Source organism: Larimichthys crocea, chromosome I, assembly GCF_000972845.2.
Source record: "Larimichthys crocea isolate SSNF chromosome I, L_crocea_2.0, whole genome shotgun sequence".
Lineage (NCBI taxonomy): Eukaryota > Metazoa > Chordata > Actinopteri > Sciaenidae > Larimichthys > Larimichthys crocea.
Window position 1 is genome coordinate 4,742,455 of NC_040011.1, and position 22,275 is coordinate 4,764,729.

Sequence of the window (22,275 nt, forward strand, 5' to 3'; positions counted from 1 at the left end):
AAGCTGCAGTAGGAAGCAGAGCAGTTCTCCTCCAGTGATTGGTAGCAATTGTTCACAAGGGTTTTGAAGCATAATATACTGTATATACATGTATTATTATTATTTTTTTACATTTAAAGCTGAATTATACATAAGTTCCCTAGATTCTTTTTTTAAATTTACTTGAATTAAGTAAGCAAAGAAACCCCAGGCTGAATCCAACCATAGAGTTCAGAGGAATTCTTAACAAGTTGAAAGCACCATAGAGACTTGTCTTCCTAGTTTTGAAAAGGAATTTCTCAAGACAAATGTTTATTTTAGTGAATGCTTAGAAGAGAGTCATACACAGTAAAAAAAAAAACAAAAAAAAAAACACTGGGTTAAAAATTGATTCATGTGTAGGGTCAAAACAGCACAGATACAGAACCGGGTTAACTTGACACAGTGTTGGTGTTTTTTTGTGGTTTTATTGGTTTGCTGGACCAAAACAACCCTTCGGTTGGGTGGTTTCCTACCCATTGGCACTGGGTAAAATTAACCCAGTATTATATCAGTGCTATATCAATCTCAGAACCCAGATACAGTTTTAAAAAAAGCCAATAAAAAGATGGGGTTTCAAGTTGCATTTTGGCCAACGCGTCTCGCCTCTTTTAATCTCCGTTAACCTGCATACAACCAAAGCCTGCTCAAACATGATTGGTCAACATAACTGGGATGCCAAAAAACGTGGTCCCTTCAGACGGATTCATTCATTCGAATGCATATACAGAATAGTGCAATATTGGCTCCACACTAGGTCAATTTTAACCCAGTATTTCTTAGTGTGTAAAGGCAAATATTAAGCAGCTTGGTCCTTAGATTGTAGTCTTTCTGCCTATAGTTTGCTGACTGCATGGAGAACTGATGGTGGTGGTTATAAAACATAAATCAGTCCCAAATGAGAGGACATTTTCTGATATTGGTTGTTTCTTTGGAATGCTCTGCCTTTGCTTCAAAGCCTCCAGAGTTTAAAAAAGCAACGTGGTATGCTTTGGGCAATGTCTGCGAATATAAATCTCTCTGTACCAGAGGCGTCTACACACACACATGGCCCAAAGACAACATGTTACATTCCTCGCCATTTACAAGCAGTGGGAGAAGAGGTGGAGGCAATATATGGATGCTTTAGGGGATTAACTAACACCCCGTCAGCCAGCTTTCTCTCACTATCCCTCAAGTCTTTCCCTTCTCCCTGGCTTGTGCTTCCCTTTTTCTTTTTGTGCTTCATCCTCTCTTAAACAGAAAGCTCTTTCCCAGCATGCAGAGTGTAATCCATGCCCCTGCCTCTAAGACACTTCCTGCCTGTTTTGTTTGTTGGACTGATGGGAATCAGCCCAATAAGGTGCCTCGCTCTCCTCTCTTCTTTAAGGTGTCGCCTCAGGCAACCACTTTCTTTTGACGGGAAGATGCCGCATGTTATTAAAGAACTTGTTGAAAGTCCATGGCCGAACATTTCTATGCTGTCGACTCCCCCCCCGACCCAGTGTAACCTACAGTGTCCATCAGACTTGAGCCACCAGTCTGCCAGCCTCGGCTACTTTCATCTGTTAATGTAGCCCTAACACTCACAGTTCAAGTGAAGCAAAATAAACGTCCGAGGAGTTTAGACGTGGTAAAACAAAAATGTGTGCTAGCTGTAAACACGGACGGGAGGCGCTTATGTAAACAGGCCTGGTTCCTATGGCTGAGTTGGTCTAGAGGCGGACAGTTTGTGGTCAGGCTCTTCCGGTTGGTATCGCCTCCCACACCACCATCCCCAACCCCCCGCCACCCCCCACCCCGCCTGCAGACACAGCTGTGGTCTGCTCTTGTAGAAACACTGCTGGAGGAAAAGAATTAATCAAAGCGCTGCACGGAGCAAAAAAATCCCACTCACCCATGATGAGAAGTGCATGTCTGCAGTCACCCAGGCATCAGCCGAGAATATCTAAAACAATATACACTTTGAAAAGTTTGCATCGACATTAATCCCTCCTGGGAGAACATAAGTGTGTTTTATTAAATGTTTTTGACGCCAACTCTAATGGCCCACCGTTCAGTTGTGTCTCAGCCTGAGCGTTCCAGTGGACAATGAGTGTCTTTGCAATTAATGCCTGGTGTAATTGTGTTGTAGCTTCCCCAGAAAACAAGATGAGGAAATTGATTTTTGCCATCAGTGCAATTCTTCCTGAGGGAAACGCTGTTTCTTGTAATTACAGATCTAAGGTTTCACTGCTGCTGCTCACAAGCCTCTGCTAGCATTTAGCAATTAGCCTAATCACTGAGAGCTCTGGGGCACATAGAGAAAGACTTATTCATACATATCATCTGCCAGCAAGGGGATGAACTAAGTGAAATGAACTGAACTTTTTAAATACAATGGTCACATCCAGAAACAATACCACACTATCCTGCCCAGTCAGCGGTTAAGGTTTGCAGCAGAGGCGGAGGAATTCTATAAACATTTATGAAGAAATAAACTTTTACAATATAGTTTCAAGGTCACGTCTCCAGGAGGATGAATCTTTCTCCAGACGGAGTGTGCGGCCTTGACACCGGCCATCCCCAGCGGCCTCCTTCCAAGGACAGGATGCAGACGAGTCGCAGTAAACTGTGTGACCAACAAAATAAGCAGATGAGGTTGCTTAAGTAAATACAGTGTATGCAGGTATAACAAACAAAAGCCGTCTCTGCCCACAATCCGTTGGCTCTTGGAAGATGTCCTAACAGCCAGATTAAGGAGGAAAACCTGAAAGACTTCCAAAACAAATATCATCCATCAAACTTGATGTCATTTTTTTTTCTTCTTGCCATTTATTATTAAGTTTCTTTCATATTCGGGCACACTTTTTGCTACATTTTAAGCCTGTTAGAAAGTCAAAGCAGAATGTCTGACAAAATAATCTATTTCGAAGGTCAACACAGAGATTTCCTCTGGAGAATACTGGTTGACATCAAAGACATGCTTAAACATTTTCGGAAATGTGCTTATTCAATCTGTGTGTGAGAGTCAGATGAGAAAAAAAAAAATCGCAATATCGGTCTCATCTCTGTGTGTCAAGTACAGAGCTAGAGCCAGGATGTGATTAGTGTAGCTTAACAAAAAGACTGGAAACAGGGGGAAACAGTCAGCCCAGCTCTGTCCGATGTTAAAAAAATACACCTACACAAATGTAGAACAATTTGTGGTTTTAGGAGGAGTTGTAAGTATTTCAAACAAGCAAACAACAGCGAGGCGCAGTGACTCATGTTGTCACTGTGAGATTGCCAGGCAACCAGTGGAGACACTGCAGAGAAATGCTGGGCGGATACATAAACTGTTGTTAGTGGTCATGGCATAGATGTCTATTAGTGAGCTTTAGAGGTGCTGGTAGGTGTATGTTTGAGAGAATTGAGCTACCTTTCCCACTTGCCTCCAGTCTTTACTCCAGTGCTGTGGTTTATGCACAGACGTGAGATTGGTATCAAACATCTCATCTTACCCTCAGTAAGAAAGCAAGCTTCCTAAAATGTCTCATCACTTTTATTCAACCACTCGTTATCACATCACATGACCAAAGATGCACTCTACACCTCATGAAGACCATGAAATGCAGGTGAAATTGCCAAAAACGCAATAAGACATTTTTGTTGAGATTATTCTTTCATGCATAGAATTGAAGAGAATATTGGGAACAATATGTGAGAAAGGTCTGCTCACTAGCTGTTTTCCATCAGAAAATGGAGCTATCTCTGTTGTCTTGGTATTTGGCACACAGTTGTTGTCACTTGACCGATGTGTTACATTTATGGCACCCAATGGAGACCATGAGATGTGGTTAAAAGCTCTGATAAGCTAAAAGTGGATTTTGTGTTGAATTTATTTCTTCAAACAGAACAGGATAGAGAAAAAAAATCCAATTAGAGGCTGTTTTTTCTGTCCACTGTTCTTCTTGTACCATTCTTTACTTTAAAAAGGATTTTCTGCCAGACATAAACATCCATTTGTTACAGTGCCATATTCTTTGCGAGAAAGTGCTTCAGGACTGCACTACTATTAGTTACACTGCTCTGTAATCACAGCAAATCCTGTCATAAGGCCATTGTATGGTTGTCATGGTCCCTCGAAAAAAGCACACAAAAAAAAGCAAACAAAATGCTGCCATATGGAAAACTGATTTGTGATGTCATTCGTCATACAGCTGCAGGAAATATGCCAAGAGAAACAGGAATAAAAACAGTCATTCTGTAACAGCTGGGCAGAAACAGATGATTGAGTGCTATCCCTAGCAGGAGCTGGCAGGGTAGCTTTTTTATTTTTTGGTATGAAAAAAGTTACTACGTTTCTAGAAACAGGACCTGAATCTTAAATTCTCCTCATTTTATCTAACATAAACATTATTTTTGATCCTTGGCCAATACTTTCAATAAAGTGCTTTACAGTGCCATTTTAGCTCAGATGCCCTAAATACAATTCAGATTCATGAAGGTGGTAGTAAAAATACTGCAAAGTAGACAGACGTGTGACTCACATCATTTTTTTCCAAGTAACTAACCTAAAACTAAACAGATAGCGCTTTACTGGGAGTGTTGAACATTTTTAATATTTTATATTTCAAGTCCAAGATGAGTCTCAAGTCATTTTTTACATCGAGTATTTTCTGTCATGTCAAGTTGTAACTCATCAAATCACTGAATTAAGTCAAGTCCACGTCACAATGACTCAAGTCCACATTTCTGAAAGTAGATCTCACAAGATGTGAGAACAAAGTTGAATAAAGTGTCATTGTGACCTCCTTTGTTTTTTTGAGATTGAGGTAAAGAGTGATAAATGTTGCTCAGAGAAAATGTGACTTTAAAGTCTATAGTGTTCAAAGACATCCATCCATTCATTCACAAGTACAAACAAAGAAAATACCCTCAAACCCCTTTTTTTGTCAAATAAACATCCATAACTGCTGAATTAAAGTTTTGTTCTATGAAGATATAATTACACTCGCTTTGCTTCAGCTTCATTACGTAAGTGGAAGGAGCCGGCTGTCTAATAAACAGTCTACGAATGAAAAGGGTTTGTTGAATGAAAGCCTGTGTGTGTTAGTATAGCGTGTAAGCCTGTTGTGTTTTGTTTGCCAGGTGATTTCCCCAACGGTGTTAGCTAAGCTTGAGAATTTTTTGGCTCCGGCTTCAAAGAGCAGTGGGGTCGTCCCCCTTTGCAGCAGCGAATACAGACATGTTCTCGACAGACGTGGATCTGACGTGCACGGCACTGCAAGCAGACTGGTTGTCAGCTTGACCACGATCATCCTACTTTTTTTTCCATTCATTTGTTGCAGTTGTGGAATTAATTAATTGAAATGAAAACCGTCTGTGATTCAACTAGTGACAGAACTTTAAGTGAATTGTCAAGCAAAAATGCAAAATATTCTCTGGTTGCTCAAATGAGAGAATTTGCTTCTTACATTGTTTTGATGTCATTGTAAATTGAACGCCTTGTGGTTTTTCAATTGTTAGTCAAAAACAAAACAAAGCAGGCAATATGAGGACACCGTAACAGGCTCTGGGAAGCTGTGTTGGTAATTTTCAGATTAGATTTTCAGATGGGCATTTTTTCAGAACAGATTACTCAATAATGAAAACTATCATTAGTTTCAGCCCTATACTTACAGTCACACACGTTCACAGTGTATGCAGTAATACCCCTTAAGAGTACATCCACACTAAAGCTGTATTTATATTTGACACAAGAGGTTTACCATGGCCTACTGTGTCGGTTTTAATAGCATATATTTTCTACAGTAACTATGTTTACATTCTTTCATTTACTTTGTGATACAAGCGACAGTGGAAAGATAGTCTGTTTCTTACAAAATGTGAAACTCGTCTGTGCAGCCGCCATAATTACGTTCTGTCTTTCTCTGCGCCATAGCTACACCGCAACCCCTTAATGCACAACTGTAAATCCATTTTAAGAGGGTTCAAATGTGAAAACACATCCTTTCCTCTAGATTTTGGTCTAAGATGACATTTTTCTTTACCAATTTAACCAGCGGAGACTCAGCGGAATATCCAGCCTGTCCCACTCCTTAGCAGATGTTGGCTTTGATGCGCAGTTCTGTTGTTTGCTGGCTGAAAGAAAGGAAAGGAAAAGTAGCTTTCATTGTCTTCTTATTGGTCAGGCCTTTCAGTATGGACAGACAGCTTTATGACAACAACCCTAAAAATACCAGTGTGGGCAGCATCTTCAAATTTAGCCGGCTTAGTTTAGATGTATAGTCGCACAGTCACCTCTTCACCCTGGCGGCTTAACGCAGTCTGCCAGATCATTGTCTTATCAGAGATTATAAGGTTGGTATCAACTCTCATGGTAAAAGATTGCACTGTCAAGCATGTTGTGGCATGGTGACTCTTCAGTCAGCATGAACACCTCCCCAGTGCTTTTTCATAAGCAATCATATTTACTTGTCAACATCTTGACTTTAAAATAAATGTAAAAAAATAAAATTTAAAAAGTGTGCTAGCATATTTAGCTCATAGCTGAAACTAGTTAAAACATTTGTGTACAGGCAACAATGTGTGTATCTGCTTTTTTTTTTTTTTTTTTTTTTTTTTGCATGACTGCAGAGCACATTCTCTGAGTGTTAGCTTTGGCAAAACAGGTTTGAGATGCTTAACTAATAAAGGTACTGTAAATCCTCTTTATTCAGCGGAGTTGTAGTCTTAGAGAGAATCTGGCCCATCTGAAATTCCCACGGAACAAAGAGGGATGGAGGCGGAGAGAGGGGGGTGATGGAGAGAGAGAGAGAGGGAGAGAGAGAGGGAGAGAGTGGGAGAGATCAGCTGAAGAGGGGGTATTGTTTACATATCAAGACACTTCCTCTAACTCCCAGGAAAAGCAGTAATTTAACTTGCAAGGTTTTACAGTTTAATTTCTCCATTGTGCAAGGGGGATAACCCCTTAATTATAGAGGAGGAAGTAGCCCTAAGCCCCGGACAGAGGGTGAAGGCTCACAGAGAGGCTCAGTGAGTTTTGGACCCCCTCTTCACCAGCCTCAATCTGGATTTCTCACTCCCTCTTTGCTGAGGCCATTTTGTCTGTTCATTAGCACTTGTGGGGTGTCTGGGTGCTTGCCAATTAGTGCTCCGCTCCAAATAATATTTCCTTCCGTGAGGCCAGACCAGCTCTACTGGTGGAGACTTATAGGCGTCTGGGCCTGAAGGATGGATGAGGTTGGGGGTTGGCATAATTTGCAAAAACTCTGTGGACCCTAACCCTTTACAGACTGAAAATCACTTCATAAAATCATCCCAACTTTAGGAACTTTCAATGCAAAGGCCATCTCATAACAATTTTTGTAATTAAAATCCAGACTGGGTATTTTCACAGTAAGCCATAGTGACAGACATGAGCAAATATTGACCTAAGTTTTAAATGTTCCAAGAAGTATGCAGACTGAAATATATGGATAGTGCAAAAGTATCCATCAGCAAGTTATTAAGTTGTGTGTTTAGTCTGAATAAATGTGCAGAGGGCTTGGGTTTTTCACTTCTTGTAAATGCACTTTAACTTGAAGCGACAAGTGCCAAAAATCTTAATGGAAGTTCAGACATTTTTTACACGATTTAGGGAAAATTTGGGAAAAGTTTTATGACGTGATGAGGTGAAAAGATCTCAACAATATGAGGTGAATTAATTAGTCATTTGATAGGAGATTAAAAATGTAATTTTTGATAATTGCTTAAAAGTCTTTTCTTTGAGTAAAAATGCCTCTTCTTAAACCAGCTATTTCACTGTGAAGATTTCCTGCTTTTCTTATGTGATCTGAAACTGTGCTTTATTGATTATTGTACTTCTGGGTATACAAAACAAGCAATCTGAAGACGTCACATTGGCCGTAATGAAATTGCGATGGTCATTCTGCTATACTCTGACATTTTGTGTAGCAGACTATCAAGGTAGTAATCTGCAGATTAGTCAATTCTGAAAATAATCAGTAGTTACAACCTTAAAACCAATATTGCAAAAGCAATACAAAGCAAAAACAATTCAGATCATCCTTCTGTGCAAGTGCACATCAGTCCAAATGTCCCAAGAGACCTTGCATTTTCTTGAATCAGATCATTCAGAACATGAAGCCATAAAATACATTTGTTGTTCTTTTTTCCACGCCAAAAGGTAGAGAGAGAATTTTTTTGTGTGAAAAGCTTTATTTAGTCTTGTAAGGCATCGTATTGCATTGTTAGAATACACTGGACTAAGTCATGCAAGGAAAGCTGCAATAGAACTGTTTTTGCAGGTGTGCATTAAGTTAAGTCAATACCAGACAGCTTGTGATTTTGTGAAATGAGCCTTGTGCATATATATGTGTGTGTCTATGTGTGTGTGTGTGTTGTCCTGACTGGTTAGTGTTTAGCTTCAGCAGCTTGTCATAGCTGTAGAGACAGTGTAATTGCCCCAGAACTTGGCTGTGTGGCACATGGAGTAACAACAATAATACAAGGTTTTCATTTTGGGTGACTCACCTCTCCTCACACCAGGACAGCCAACCACAAGCAGCTTGCAAAACTAGTCTACTTATGAATATTTATTCATAATTTCTTGCGGTATTTTTATTTTTTTTTTCTTTATGGAAAAGAGTTTGTAAAAGACTTGTGTTTCACCTTAACTGTTGCCTTTGTTATGCACTGGTAACTCAATAGTTTTTACACACTGGCCCTTGCCACCCTCAAGAGTTGGCACTGGGAGAAGGAACAGGGGGTTCTGTAGGCTCATGTTCAGCAAAGATTACCTGAGGAATATTTTCCTTCATAAAATGAATGCTGAAGGCAATACTGATTTTTAGCATTCAGAGTTACAAATAATATTCTGATGTGACTTTGGAGAGGAGATTTAATTAAAACTTCTTTAGGGGTTTGTTTCCAAATAATTTAATGCTAATTATTAATTTTCTTTAAGAGCTGCCAATGCAGCACTATCCTTTCCTTGCTCTGTCCTCATCCATGCTTAATATAGACATTATTTTCTTTGTTAAAGACAAGCATCTGCACACTTATTAACCTTATCTTTATCTTCCACTCTCCAACTTTCTCTATCCCTCCCTGCCCTCTTCACTCGACTGCCACACAGTTACTAGCACCATTAGGCTGTCATAACACGGCACATATAACCTGAGGTGATTCCAGGACTGAGTGAACCAAGCGTCCCTGGGGCCAAAGCGCTGCGGCAGCCAAACAGGATTGCTACCTCATGGTCTGGGGTGATGGGTACCACATGTAAGCAGAGGCAACCGCTGGCCCTAATAGGAGCTGACAAGTGGCGGTCTGACAGGGGGAGATCAGATGACTTGGGTTGGCCTATCGCTATAGAAACAGAGCTCCGTTTCTATAGTCCCTATTGCTGAGTGGTTGGCTTTAAATAGAGTCTTTGTACAGAAGAAACACTCAACTGGGCTCCCCTCCTGCTTAGTCTCGACATCATTTTAGACCTACACCAGCTTGGTAGACGCACATGCTGGAATTCATATGGTCGCTCGTCTTTAACTAATCCTTTTAATTAAAGGGTCCTATGGAGTTTTAGACCCATAGTAACATTATGGAGCTGTTTTTCGATGAATGTGTCCCCCATTCATGTGTGCAAAGAACACATGGGTGGCCTGACAGATCCCAATATTCCACTGATATAGGTCATATAGGTGACAGTAATATGATATGCAGAAATGCATCAACAAGACTGCAAGCCAGCAAAACAATACAGTATTTAAAACACTGTGCCGCAATTTATTTTATGAATAATGCCCTCAACATATCTGTAAGACAGGGATATACACAAGGCATTTTATGGTAAGAAATAATGTAAACGTAAAGTTTGTTTACAAGAAAACTCCAGAGGGCCCCTTTTAAAGAGTAGTACAATTTTACAGTTTCATATAGTGTTTAGCTTACTTTAAAAAATAACACAAATTTTACACATCAAAGTCTGTAGCCTCCTCATATCTGCTCGAGGCTACAGTAACCACTACTATCATAGCATAGAGAAAACTTTTAACTGAACTGACAGCAGTCGAGTTGCATTGTGAATAATGCATGCATCAGGTTTTGACAAGAAAGATGGATGTGTGTAATGAAAAGGAAGATATGTCTGCCTACATATATAAGAATACATTGTTTAACAATATCTTCCAATGAAGCATGTTTCATGATCTGGTTAAGGTTTAAGACACCGATTATATGTGGTTAAGGTCATGGAAAGACAATTATGGTTAAAAGACACCACACAGTGGTCTCCAGTGTCAAAGTCAAACACTTTGTTGACAGATCCAGCCCAACCTGAGGTTTTGTCATGCTATACCACCGTCACGCTACTACTTCCTTTGTCCCAGAAAACAATTATATTTCACATGGCCATAAGAAGTCCTTGTCAAGTAAACATAAATGGGTTACATCAGGCATTTGAACAAAGGACACATTTTTCTTGGAAGGATAGTTTTGTCACTCAAAGATCCAATGTCTTTTTATACATTTTTTCTCCTTTTCACCAATAAATGTCTTTTTATCTTAATATTACTGGGACAGTGCCATGCAGGCATTCACAGAACTCAAATAAATGTTTCTTCACAGCCACTTTGACACTTCCAACACCACACAAGAAGATATGCTATCACAAACCCATGGGGGAATGTGGAAGATTCACAGTTTTTTTCTGGAGTGTCAACTGGTATCGGTGCTGAGAAATAGGACAGTGTTGTTACAGGAGCACCTCATGAAAATGCACCCCAGTGCTTGTGTGTGGGCTTACTACATTACAGTAGTATATAGACAAGTATGTCGTATACATCTAGTTTGCTTTACCCACAAACTGCTCTTTTTGCTACTACAGTCTTGGGTTGGATGACTGAAAAGATCTTGCTGACTACCTGAGGCATGTAGGGTGAACAACAGTGTTGAGGGGTTTAGAGAGATTGATGGAAACTAGTGGTTGCATACTGTTAATTCTTTCTCTGAAAGTCTATGCTGGAGATAACTGAAACTACCAAAATGTCAACTGTCTTTAAAGCTTTTACTGGAGTCATGAATCATCCCCCTCTTTTCTAAACCACAGCATACAGTGCCACTTCACATGGTGTTTTGTTGCGAGTGCTTAATGTGGTGCATTTAAAGAGACGATTAAGAATAATACAGTGGCAGCATGTGGCACCCTTTCCCCACAGAAAGAACAAGAGTTGGTTGATGAAGATCACAACTGTGCCACATGTGGATCATTATCAAGAGCCAGGCAGGGATTGTTAAAAATCCAATGTGCTCTTAGATTGGGCCTTTGAAGCAAGGCAAAGGGAAAATGCTTTCTAATCAAGGCCTTGCAAAAACAAAAGCCACAAGGCCTAAACTCGAAGAAGACCATCTTCAACTTACAAATCCAGATGGTTTTTGTTTGTTTGTTTCTATTGAAAGGAAAACCAAACTAAATAGTGAATAAATTATATGATAAGTCTGTCTGTAGTCATTTGTTTGTTTAGTACATAAAAGTTCAGCTGAAATTCCCTTTGGGGATTCAACATTTTCTAGGTTTAATAAATGGAATTCAGCACTGGAAACAGACTGCAAAGAAAATTTACCAAGAGTCTTTTTGAATTAAGTCAAGATAAGTGTACAAGACTTTACCCTGGATTTGCTCTGGAGCCTGGAGTTTGGCATGAGTCCACGCTGTAATTGCTTCACCATGTCGCCACTCAATTGTGCCGTCACCAAGATAACTGAGATAATGTATGGAACTCTCTTCCATTTTCAGGCGTCTTATTTTAGCCTTCCAGAACGTCAAGATTTTACAAAATCCCACTGTTATCATCACTGTCTGAGTAAGAAAGGCTTCACTGACAGCGTCTTCAATTTATTTCCCAAATGTTTCATTTTGTATGTTGATGGAAGCTCTTGGGCAGTCATTCAGTCTAGAAATGGGCTCAATGACAGAGTACACTTGTACAGTACAAAGGTCTAAGGCCAGAATTCTTAAGTATGGGTCACGAGACATGGGTATGTTATAATAATACAGTACGGATTCTATAATTACAGTGTAAAAATGTTTAAGTTAAATTGTCTATGGTATGATGGCATAGATTAGAGAAAAATAAAAAATAGAAAAAAGAATGTGCAAAATCGATGCAGTAGAGACGTTAGCCTCTTTTTTAATCCTTTATATTGGCTATGCCAACTCTTTTAAACTCTAACACTGAGATCAATCTTCAGTGCAGAAAATGTTCTTTTCACATGCACAAAACTGTACTATTACCTTTCCTACAAATGAGCCTCTCATCTTTGCAATCACAGCCCAGTTGCCTGCTTTTCTTTTAGTTTCAGGTTGCATGGGAACCGAGGATGTATGGAGTCCAGGCTTTAATCAAAACATGCATGCTTTAGCTACGTATTCAACTACTTGATTGTATCACTGTCATCGCCATTTCCATTCTATTTTTCATTTGCTCTGACCCCCCCAGAGCAATATTTAACCGTTTGATCATACGCCTCAATGTGGAATTGGATTCTTTTATGCTGACATTTTGGGTGTTTTGACATCTTTGCTGAAACATTGTAAAGGTGTATCTGTGTAGTTTAAAGAAAATGAACACATGATGCAGTCCAGATGCAGAGGGAATGTATACTATGAGTCAATAAGAATCTAATGGATTAATATGAGTCAACTCCTTTTTACTTGTTCCATATGGACATTAGGAGCCCTTATATGAAATAGCGCTTTATGCTTTCTTTCCTCTTTGACATCTTCAAAAGGTATAATTTCACCTGTCATCTGTAATTGTTTAATTATCAAATTAAATAAGAAAAGGCTGATCATTTGTGATCACCAGAGTTATTACCACCACAGTCAATGTACTAACTATCAGAAATTAGGACTTTTATAGCAAAGCTAATTTGGCTCTAATGTGCCACAGAAATCTGTTGAGTTTAATAGTTTGATCGCAGTCTTACTAAATCTGTGCTGTCAGACGTATAGTTGGCAGGAAATGCTCGGCTCTCTGTGGAAGATCTAAAGGAATCCAACCAGCAAAAAGTAATTCTGCTTGGAGGTCTAATACCCTCTTAACAAACATATTTGCTAACCCTAGATCATTCAACAACAATCCCAAAATCTTAGTGAAGTGACAATTGTATTGCAGTAAGGGCATAAACGAGTCTCTCGAAATTATACTGAAGCACAGTAACTTGAGTAAATGTAACCAGTATTAAACTGTGCCACCATGGCACTGTATTTCAAAAGGGACACATAGAGGCCAGTACACCTGCATCCTCTGACAATGTTTACTATGCTGTTGGGATTGCTCAGAGAATTGTGTGAATAAAACTTCTCAATTTACTCCTGGGCTTTACTCCAAACATGGCCTTCAGTGTGCACTCCTATTATAGTTTGGCTTTGGATGCTGCTGCCTGTTTTAAACATCAGATAAACCTCATCATGTGCAAGACGGGGTGCATTCTTTTAATTTAGTTATTGTAGGAAAATGTGGTTTGAGCAAAAAAGCTCAACTGCCCCAGCAGTGTTGCTCAGTGGTCAACAATAGAAGTCTGTGGTTAAACTGGGCAGATTCCCATTGTGAATGTGTGTAAATGTTAAACGGGAAACTGTGGGGAAGTGTGAGAAACAGGGTGCACACATGCATGCACATCACAATAAATAATAGCAAAATCGCTTTAAGATGCATAATAACAAACTAAGTTATATATCTCTCGTAAAACACTTCTGAATTAAAGTTATACTATAAAACTGCAGAGCAACATCCTCATGATTGAAAGTCTTTCCTGACCATGTCCATAATAGTGTTTGTCAGATAAAGGAGATTCCCCCACTGGCTTACCCCGAGGTGACTCAACTCTCTCTGTGTCACACAAGGGAAGCAGCGCATTGGTTAATTTTATCACACAATGCATGCTGTTTGTCAGTGCAGCTCCAAGTGACAAACGATTCCTTATCTTGAGGGCTGTTGTTTGTTGTTGCTGAGTAATGTCCTGGCCACTCGCTCTCGTCTCTGGAGCCTTCAGAGGCTTCGGCTGCTTTGCTGTCAACTGTCAGGAACCGCATTCACATGGCAGTCGTGTGTGTGTGTGTACACTGAGCACACACAATCGAAGATGTGCATGATTTCAAATGCGCTTTGCAAAGAAAACAAGCTTTCTTTTATTTGTTCACAAACTACCCCATAGACTAACTGTTTTGTCTGTGTTTGTCGTCTCCCACCGCTCAGCCTGATGACCTTTTGTAAAAAAACTAATGAAGACAGACATGTAGACCAACACAGAGCGAGCTCCCTTTCCCTTTCAATGTCGCGAATCTCTCTTTATAAACGGTTCGACCCTATTGCCAGTGAGGGACTGATGAAAGCGACATGTGTTACTCATAGGGCCCCTTGTTTATTTGATTTCCATACTTGCATTAAGGCCAAGTAAACATATCAACTGCCCTTCAGGCTGCTTTCACAGCGCCACCCTAACTGCCAAAATATAGCTGCAGGGAGCAGAGAGAGAGAGAGAGATTTCCCTGCCAATGAATGAACCTCTGAAATCATTTAGTACTGATATGTCAGAATAATAAGTCTTTGCATCTGGTGAAAATTAGACTCTGAAATAGATTGTCCAAGTAAAGAAGATGTTTGTGGGCCCTTTAGTAATCCTGGCACCCCACGGTAGAGAAACATTAAAATCACATGTTTTGTGTCCTCACAGATTCCAGAGGTTGTGGCCCCACTAATCCATGCCGTCCTCTTCTTCCTCTTTCCTTTCCTCCTTGCTTATCACTGTATGAACCGACTCTCTTCACTTCTTCCTTCACTATAGCCTGAAGCCAGGAAGTCTTGTTGATTGTCTTTCTATCTGAACCACAGGAGACAGGTTGGAAAACTGATGCCGTTTAAATTTACCAATAACCAGTAGCACTCCCTGGGTGCTCAACAAAGGCTACACTCAAGTTATTCCAACCTTAACACGGTCCTACTCTTCACAGACATATCTATCAAAACAGAGAGAGAGAGAGATGCAGCTGATTCCAGGTTTAGCCAGGTAGGATTTGAACGGAGCCACACACAACTGCACTGTTAATGAATCAGTCATATGTTGCGTGGGTGTGTGGATCCGGTTGTTACTGTGAGTCGTCTTTTTCAGGGAGCAAAGACGGATCGGTTCTGAAACAACAAGAGATGGAAATCAAGCCTGCATCATAGTTCACTTCTCCTGGCAGCAGCAATAAAGAGATTTGATAATGTCAGTGTGCACTTTGTGTACTTTAACCATATATTTAATTCACAATAATAATAAAAAATAAAAATCATCTGAAAAATTAGGGGTATGTATGCATCTTACTGGATTTGATATGTTTGTCATGGTCCACAAATGTATACAAAACACAGATATATTTGTAATTATACAATAGATAAAGGATTTGAAGTGATTGATTGGATTACGTAATATTTATCTTGTTGTCTTCGCCGTCAAATTAACAAGCTAAAGGGTTTGCTAACTGACCATTAGGAAGCTCACTACATTGGAAAGCTTTATTTTCCCTGTGGAGATTCAGTGAAGAAATGTATTCAGGATTGAAAGTTTCTGGAGTGTTTTGGTCAAGTCAGTGTCGTTTCAGTGGGTTTCCTGATGCATGTCACTTCATAATTTTATTGCAGGACAAATTAGTCTTAACACCTTTGTCTCCTTAAAATAAAAGGTTGGTTTACATCATTTCTGGTTTTCTAAAACTGACAATGTCAAGACAAACTGTGTCAAGAAACTGCTAATTCAGTTTTTTACAACATACTTTGTCTGTGTTTAGCTGACGATCCTACACAGAGTTTGCATTATATATTTTAAAAAATATTAAATATCACACGTAACAACTGCTCCTGACTCAATCTTTTTCTTGTAAAACAAAGACCCTAAAATGAGGGTCACTTCACAGAAAGAGAAAGAGCAGGGAAGCATTATCAGACTTGGAGGAGGGGGGGCAGTTGGTCGGAGGCCCTCTGACCTGCTTCACAGCTGCTTCTTGTTAGTGCTTTAAAACAAATTCCCAGAGTGAGTTGGTTTCCACGCTGAAACCTGCCCGAAGAAAGAGGCCAGACAAGAAGGGGGTTTATAAGACCCTGCTGCTGTGTGTGTGTGAGTGTGTGTGTATAAACAGCGCGGTCTTAACGTTTTATCTTATCAGGATAGATGACCCAAGAGCACAGGGGCCGGCACTTAAGATGCTCTGTCCTGTGTTATGAATGCCACCAACAGTCAGCTGAGTTGGATTTCTTCAAAAATCTGTCTCCAGCTTTAAAAGTATCAACCCTCAACTGAGCCTTAATAACACTCAGAGGATGTTTACAGTAATTTAGCGAGAGTCGACCTTTGATTCAACTGTTGAATATAAACAAATGGAAGTAAGCCTTATCTTAGATGGTACAGTATACAGAGTAGGGGGAAAAAAAACCTGAATACACTCAGTCATAGATTCACGTCTCAATGCCACAGTGTAGTGAACCAGATGTTTCTGACAGTTTATTCTCACCTGTCATCAGACTGTTAAAATATTAAGAATCGGTCTGCTTTGTAATGCAAACACGTGGAAAAGAAAAGTAGGGGGATGTTTGTCGTGTCCTGCAGTTAGTTTTTAGAGCTGCTGTAAACGTTGCTGCTGTTAATGTCGCTATGAAACTAATGGATATCAGTTGTTTATTTAATAAAACCTCCATGCTGACTCTTAGAAACACTTTTAGGGATGTGAATTGTTTCAAACATGAATTATTTTTAAAGGTCCCTCAGGAAGAATTTACCTCTGGCCTTTTTTAAGCCTACCTCTGTCTTAAATAACATCAATGTCTTCACTGTTCAAAAGAGAAAATGTTGTGTATCATTCCGTAAGACCGCAGACACATCTAACGGATTCAGTTTGATGGAGAACAGGCCAGGTTCGTCCAGGACATATTCTCCAGCCTCCTGCTCTGGTTTAGAAAGCAGTCTCCCCTTGGTGGTGGGGCGGGAGGGGGTTGGGGGGGCTCACCTCGGGGTGACCCCCAGCTGAGATGGCTTTAGATTGATGTGCACTGCCTTCTTCTCCCACACATTGTGTGCTGTTTTGGGTATTTCCTCTGCCTTTCCCCTTCTTTCCTTTAAAGAAAAAAGCCCTGTTTACAAGTCGGGAAGGGGGGAGAGTGCTGAGCTTGCGCTGAGGATGCCGTCATAGGGCGCTGAGGACGCTCTTTGTGTGAACTGGCAGCTATTCCGTCAGCTGTGTCTGAGAGGTTAAAGGGCTCATGGAAGACAGAGGAAAGCTCTGAGTTCCCGCCGTTTGAAGTGATTTGGCTTGATTGGTGCATTTACAATTGCCAGAAAGGGGCAAGAATGAGGAACAGATTGATGAAGTCACACATGAACTAAAGTTTTTATGTGGGAATAGCAGAAAACATGACGACTCAATACCCCACATATCACTGAAGGTTTAGTAACCCCAACTGGGACTAAAAAGTTTTATCTCATTTTTCTTTGCATCCTACAAAATTGGCCCTTCAGTTTATTCTTACCACCGCCGCAACAATAACAAAACCAGTGCATTAATTACTTGATCAGGCCTACACCTGTGCTCTAAAGGGGCCAGGCGATAAATCAGAAGTCTGCACGGGAAGCTGATTATCCTGACACCTCATCAGTCTTCACAGAGAGGCCCACTGCCTGCCACAAGGAGAGGCTTGCTAAGCCAAGCTACCTGTATGCTAACATCACGCCCTCACACATGAAGGATATACCCAGCTCTGCTAAACGCCTAACACTCAGAGCGGGTGATGCATGGCAGTCGTTAGGCAAAGATCCCCAGGTGCTGCTGCTGGACACCAGTGATTATACCACTACTTCCAGGATGAAAACCTTGTGAGTCTGATTTTTGTCATTTTAGTTGAGTAAGGCATCTCAGTGGGCTGAGATAAAAAATAAAAAAAATCATGAATGCAATATTTTTTATAGGAAAGTTATTGACATATTGGAAGTGTAAGCATCTGACAAAATCAAGAGCCTCCTCACACTTTGCTACATCCCTTGGTACCTGTTTAACACTGAATGGACGTTAGTACCGCCAGCTAATGGCAACTCAGGTGAGATAAGGTCTTGGTAGCACTCAGCCTTTAGAACAATTAGGAGAGGCGGTGCAGCACCTTGTAACCCAGGTGATGGATCATGCTGGTGGTGAGTTCGTGGGGTTGACGCCCAGAGTAAGGAGTGATTGGCTGAGGTAGGCTTACAGATTTGACAGAGACTGATCGCGGAGGAGTGAGGCCAGCTGGGTCTGAGTGGGATCTGTAAACACGCCGGGACAGGAACGGAGGTAGCAAAGGCCCGAGCAGCTACACAACAACCCCTCTGAGATGATACAACACATCTGAGGGTGTGTGTGGAAGGATGGATGAGGGTATCATAGCAATGAGATATAAACACAGGCACGAGGGCCTCACAATGCAGACCAAGCAGCAACCTGTCTGAAAAAAAAATCAAGCAGAAATACTAAAAACTGCAGTTTGTTGAGCAGTCACTTAAGGCGGTCAACCTCCATGAGCTTTCATGTTATAATTTCCAACTTCACAGCAGAAATAAACATGTTTACAGCCTGGTGCGAAAAATGGTTTTGGTCTCTGTAGCTAATTTCCCCGTTCATAACTGTGTGCGCGGTGAATTTGTAAATAACTCACCCATTCAGTTTATATTAAGATTTAAATTTACGCATAATTAAGAACATAGCTGCTTTGAGTGACAGGTGGGTGCCGTCGCAGGTGGCTGGTTTTAGCAACAAGGCTTCATTCAGCCTGTCCCAGCTCCACCCACACTCCCCATCTTTGTCTATTGTGTTATTAACTGGGAGACCATAGAGTCAGGTACTCAAGATTGTGACAGCCAGAGCCACCACACGCTGAGCTTTACAACAACTCCTTAGAAACCTGTGGCTGACATCAGTGAGACTGCATCCATATTTATAATTAATAATCCATGAGACAGACAAAATTAGTGACTATGTGATCAATATTTCTCACACACATTGCTTTCATCTGGTGACCAAAACAGTGCTTAAAGTTAAAGTACCTGTACAAGTACATGTTATCTAAACTCACTGTTTTGGGTGTTACATACTGTGGAGACATTTCAGGCCGTACTATAAAAGTGTTGAGGTTCGGTACCCAGCCCTACCCACAACCACTGACTAATGGACATTGTTAGATTTTAAATATAAACATCTAATTTCATAATGTGCTATAAAACAGTTACAAGCTCCATGCACCCTGCCCTCTTTACAGCGCTGACTCAAAACCTCTGTGTGTGTTAGTCTTCCCAGGGAGTGAGTGTTTGATGTGTACATCATAACATATACAGACTTAGCACGAGTTCACAGGGACTAATGAATTTCCACTCAAACCATCTTGTGTCATCACAGAGACCATTGGCCTAATCTACTTACCTTCTGCCCAAAATCCCCCTATCAATAAAAAAGGTATCATTTTACTCTGCCCGAGGGCTGTTAAAAGTAAAGAACCACTCTGTTAAGACTTCCTTTCATAGATGGCAGTGGTTCCGTGCTCTCCTGTAAGCCTCTAATCCCTCTGTCGCCATCACTCGCCCATGTACTGCCCTAGAGGAAGCGACGTCTTGCACACTAAACCTGCAGGTCTCATGTTGTGTGTGTAGTGCAGGATTCCCGGATTAGCCTAAACATACACTTTTTATTAACCTTGGGCATCGCACTCGCTGCAGTGTGTTTTGTGCGTGTGTGTGTGTTTTTAAGCAAGGCATTTCTGTTCAACCTCAAAGTAACAAGTTTGTCCCAGTCACTCTTGATGGTTGCTTACTGAGAGTGAACTGCAGAACAAATCAGTATCTGTGTGTGTGTAATTGTGAGTGTGTGAGTGTGTATGCATGCACATGAGCATTTGTGTATAGCCGTTGGCACAGTGCTGTGTAGTTAGGACGCGGGCCAACTTTTTCTGCTGGAATTTCCTGTCTGAATTGAGCACCCCCACCTCTCCTACTCCTCTGCTTCTCTCTCGCTCTCTCTCTCACTGCCCCTTTCTCTCAAAGAACGACAAAGGCTTTTTTTCTCCTACCAAAATTATTCCTGGCCTGGCCTCTCAGGGCATTATTATTATCGTTGAGTACTTCCTCGAAGACATGAGCCCACTCCACTCTCCACTTCAGCATGGTCCTGATCTGGGGGCTTCATTTGGACATAATGAGAGAGTGCTTTCTCTGAGTCATGAGACTCGAAGGGGCCTTTGTTAACATCGAACACCTGGCATTGTCTTTAGCGAGATCAAACCAGGGTTCTAAGATGCCAACTAAAAAAAAGGAGGTGGAGAGATGTGGGGCTCTAACCCTGATGCATAGCAGGATGTTTGGCACGTCTGGAGCCTCATTATGGGGGCTAGGGGGCAAAGATATGTTCAGTCTTAAAACAAACACGTTATGAGAGATCAGAGCAGATATGGTGCCTGAAAACGACCACCAGTTAAAGGTTCCTGTGGGCTGGATTGATTCGTGATATAAGATTACACCCACACAAAAGCCCCTCAGTGCACTTTGCACGGTGCACTGAACTGCATTTTGAGACCTTGCCGTGATGAACCAAAATGAACCAGTGGACCCCTGGTAATAGTTTACATGATTACCTCTCTTGCCTGGTGACTTATCGGGCACCAAAACACTGCACGGCAGTTCATAGTGCTATAAGACGTTTCACAACTTTGCAAAGTTCCCACGCTGACCATTCTATCCTCTATCTCAATGTCACATTGTGTTGGGGTAAAAGTTGAGGCAAATTGTTCTAATGTTGGTCTGAACAGTCCTCCACTCTGTTTTGGATATAGAGTGTGAGGCCCCGGGTGGAGTAACCCTGCATGCCAACACACCCAAAGGAGACAGTAGGGCGGTAAATCAAGAAACTGCGGCGTGTGAATCGTCCTAACCATGTACCTGTCTGTAGTTGTCCCTGCAGCCCAAGAAACAATGCAGCTGTCTGGGTGATGGAAGGGCCTGTTCAGCCCTTATCGCCCCCACATCTAGCAGCAGCAAGCTTAGAAGGGGTGGAACGGGGCGGAGGGAGGGGATCAGTCTCTGGGGCTTCTGCTTAGTTCTGTTTATTTTATTTATTTTGTTTGTGTAAATGTTTTCATGAATCGACTGAACATCATTTCTTAATGGAAAGAAATGGACATTAATATAAGCTACCTCTGCTGTAAAAGTTTGAAGAATTAAGAGCATGACCTGTGGAAACCAAAACTTTAACAAAAGAAAATCTGAGAAAATACAAAAGTGCAGTGCAAAGTAATGAACACTTACCAGAAAAAAACAAACTAAAGAAACTAAGAATCTAGATTTGACAGTTTAATTGCCTGATGCGTCTAAAGGAAGCTACTGTGCTGCCCTGACTTCCAACACAAGCTGGCTGTCTTTGTCATAGTCAACTCCTTGTCCCGTGCCCTTCCCACCCTCTCCACCAGAGATGTGCCAGGCAGCACAAGCAGGGGCCACCTCTCAGACAAAGCCCGAACTTCTGGTTCCACTTGTGAAACAAAGCTCAAACTCCTTTTCCCAGCTCTCACTCCCTCTCACTCATTTACTGGGTGCCTCTTTTGGCTTTGTAACACACAAGTTGACTCGGAATTGGCCGCCTGTCTGGCACACAAAAGCTAGGGAGGGTCACTGGCTGAGATCCAGCGGCATAGATCTTGATAGAAACACAAAGCCCTTAGCCTTCTGAGGTCAAAGACAAGAGGAGACACCAGAGGGAATTTTACAACTAACTGTGGGTTCACAGGCAATTTTGACTATTCGTGTTGGTGCAGTGCAACATTTTGTCTTTACCTGCAGGATTTCTAGTGAGAAGATCTAAATCCAAGATCCAGCGATTTTTTAAGAATTTTTCATTTTACTGCTCTGCAAATCTGCCACGTCTATCATTTCCGAAATACACATTCCTGCAGAAATGTTTGCAGTAGTAAACATAGGATGAACTGTAATACGGTAGCCTAGCCTATGTTTTTTTTTTTTTTTTAAAGTATTTTTTTGGCCTTTTTTATGCCTTTTTATTGATAGTACAGCTGAAGATAGACAGGAAGCAGGGGGCAGAGAGAGGGGGAATGACACGCAGCAAATGGCCGTCCGATGCGGGATTCGAACCGGGGCCGGCTGCAGCGAGGACCGTAGCCTCTACACACGAGGCGGCCGCCTAACCCACTACGCCACCGACCGCCCCAGCCTAGCCTATGTTTTATGGCTAGTTTGTTCTTCTTTACT

At 41.2% G+C, this 22,275-nt stretch overlaps 1 protein-coding gene and 1 long non-coding RNA gene across 2 annotated transcripts in view; one reads left to right on the forward strand and one right to left on the reverse strand.

Moving 5' to 3' along the window:
* gli2a (GLI family zinc finger 2a) overlaps window positions 1-22,275 on the forward strand; it is a 79,249-nt gene that overhangs the window by 21,804 nt on the left and 35,170 nt on the right. The gene's annotated exons all lie outside the window — the stretch shown is intronic.
* Window positions 1,830-22,275, reverse strand: part of LOC113745646 (uncharacterized) — a 51,284-nt gene continuing 30,838 nt past the window's right edge. Inside the window, exons 2-3 of the long non-coding RNA XR_003462291.1 lie at window positions 6,012-6,102; window positions 1,830-2,608 (exon numbers count right to left, since the gene is read on the reverse strand). This is a non-coding gene — a long non-coding RNA (uncharacterized LOC113745646). The remainder of the gene's footprint in view (window positions 2,609-6,011; window positions 6,103-22,275) is intronic.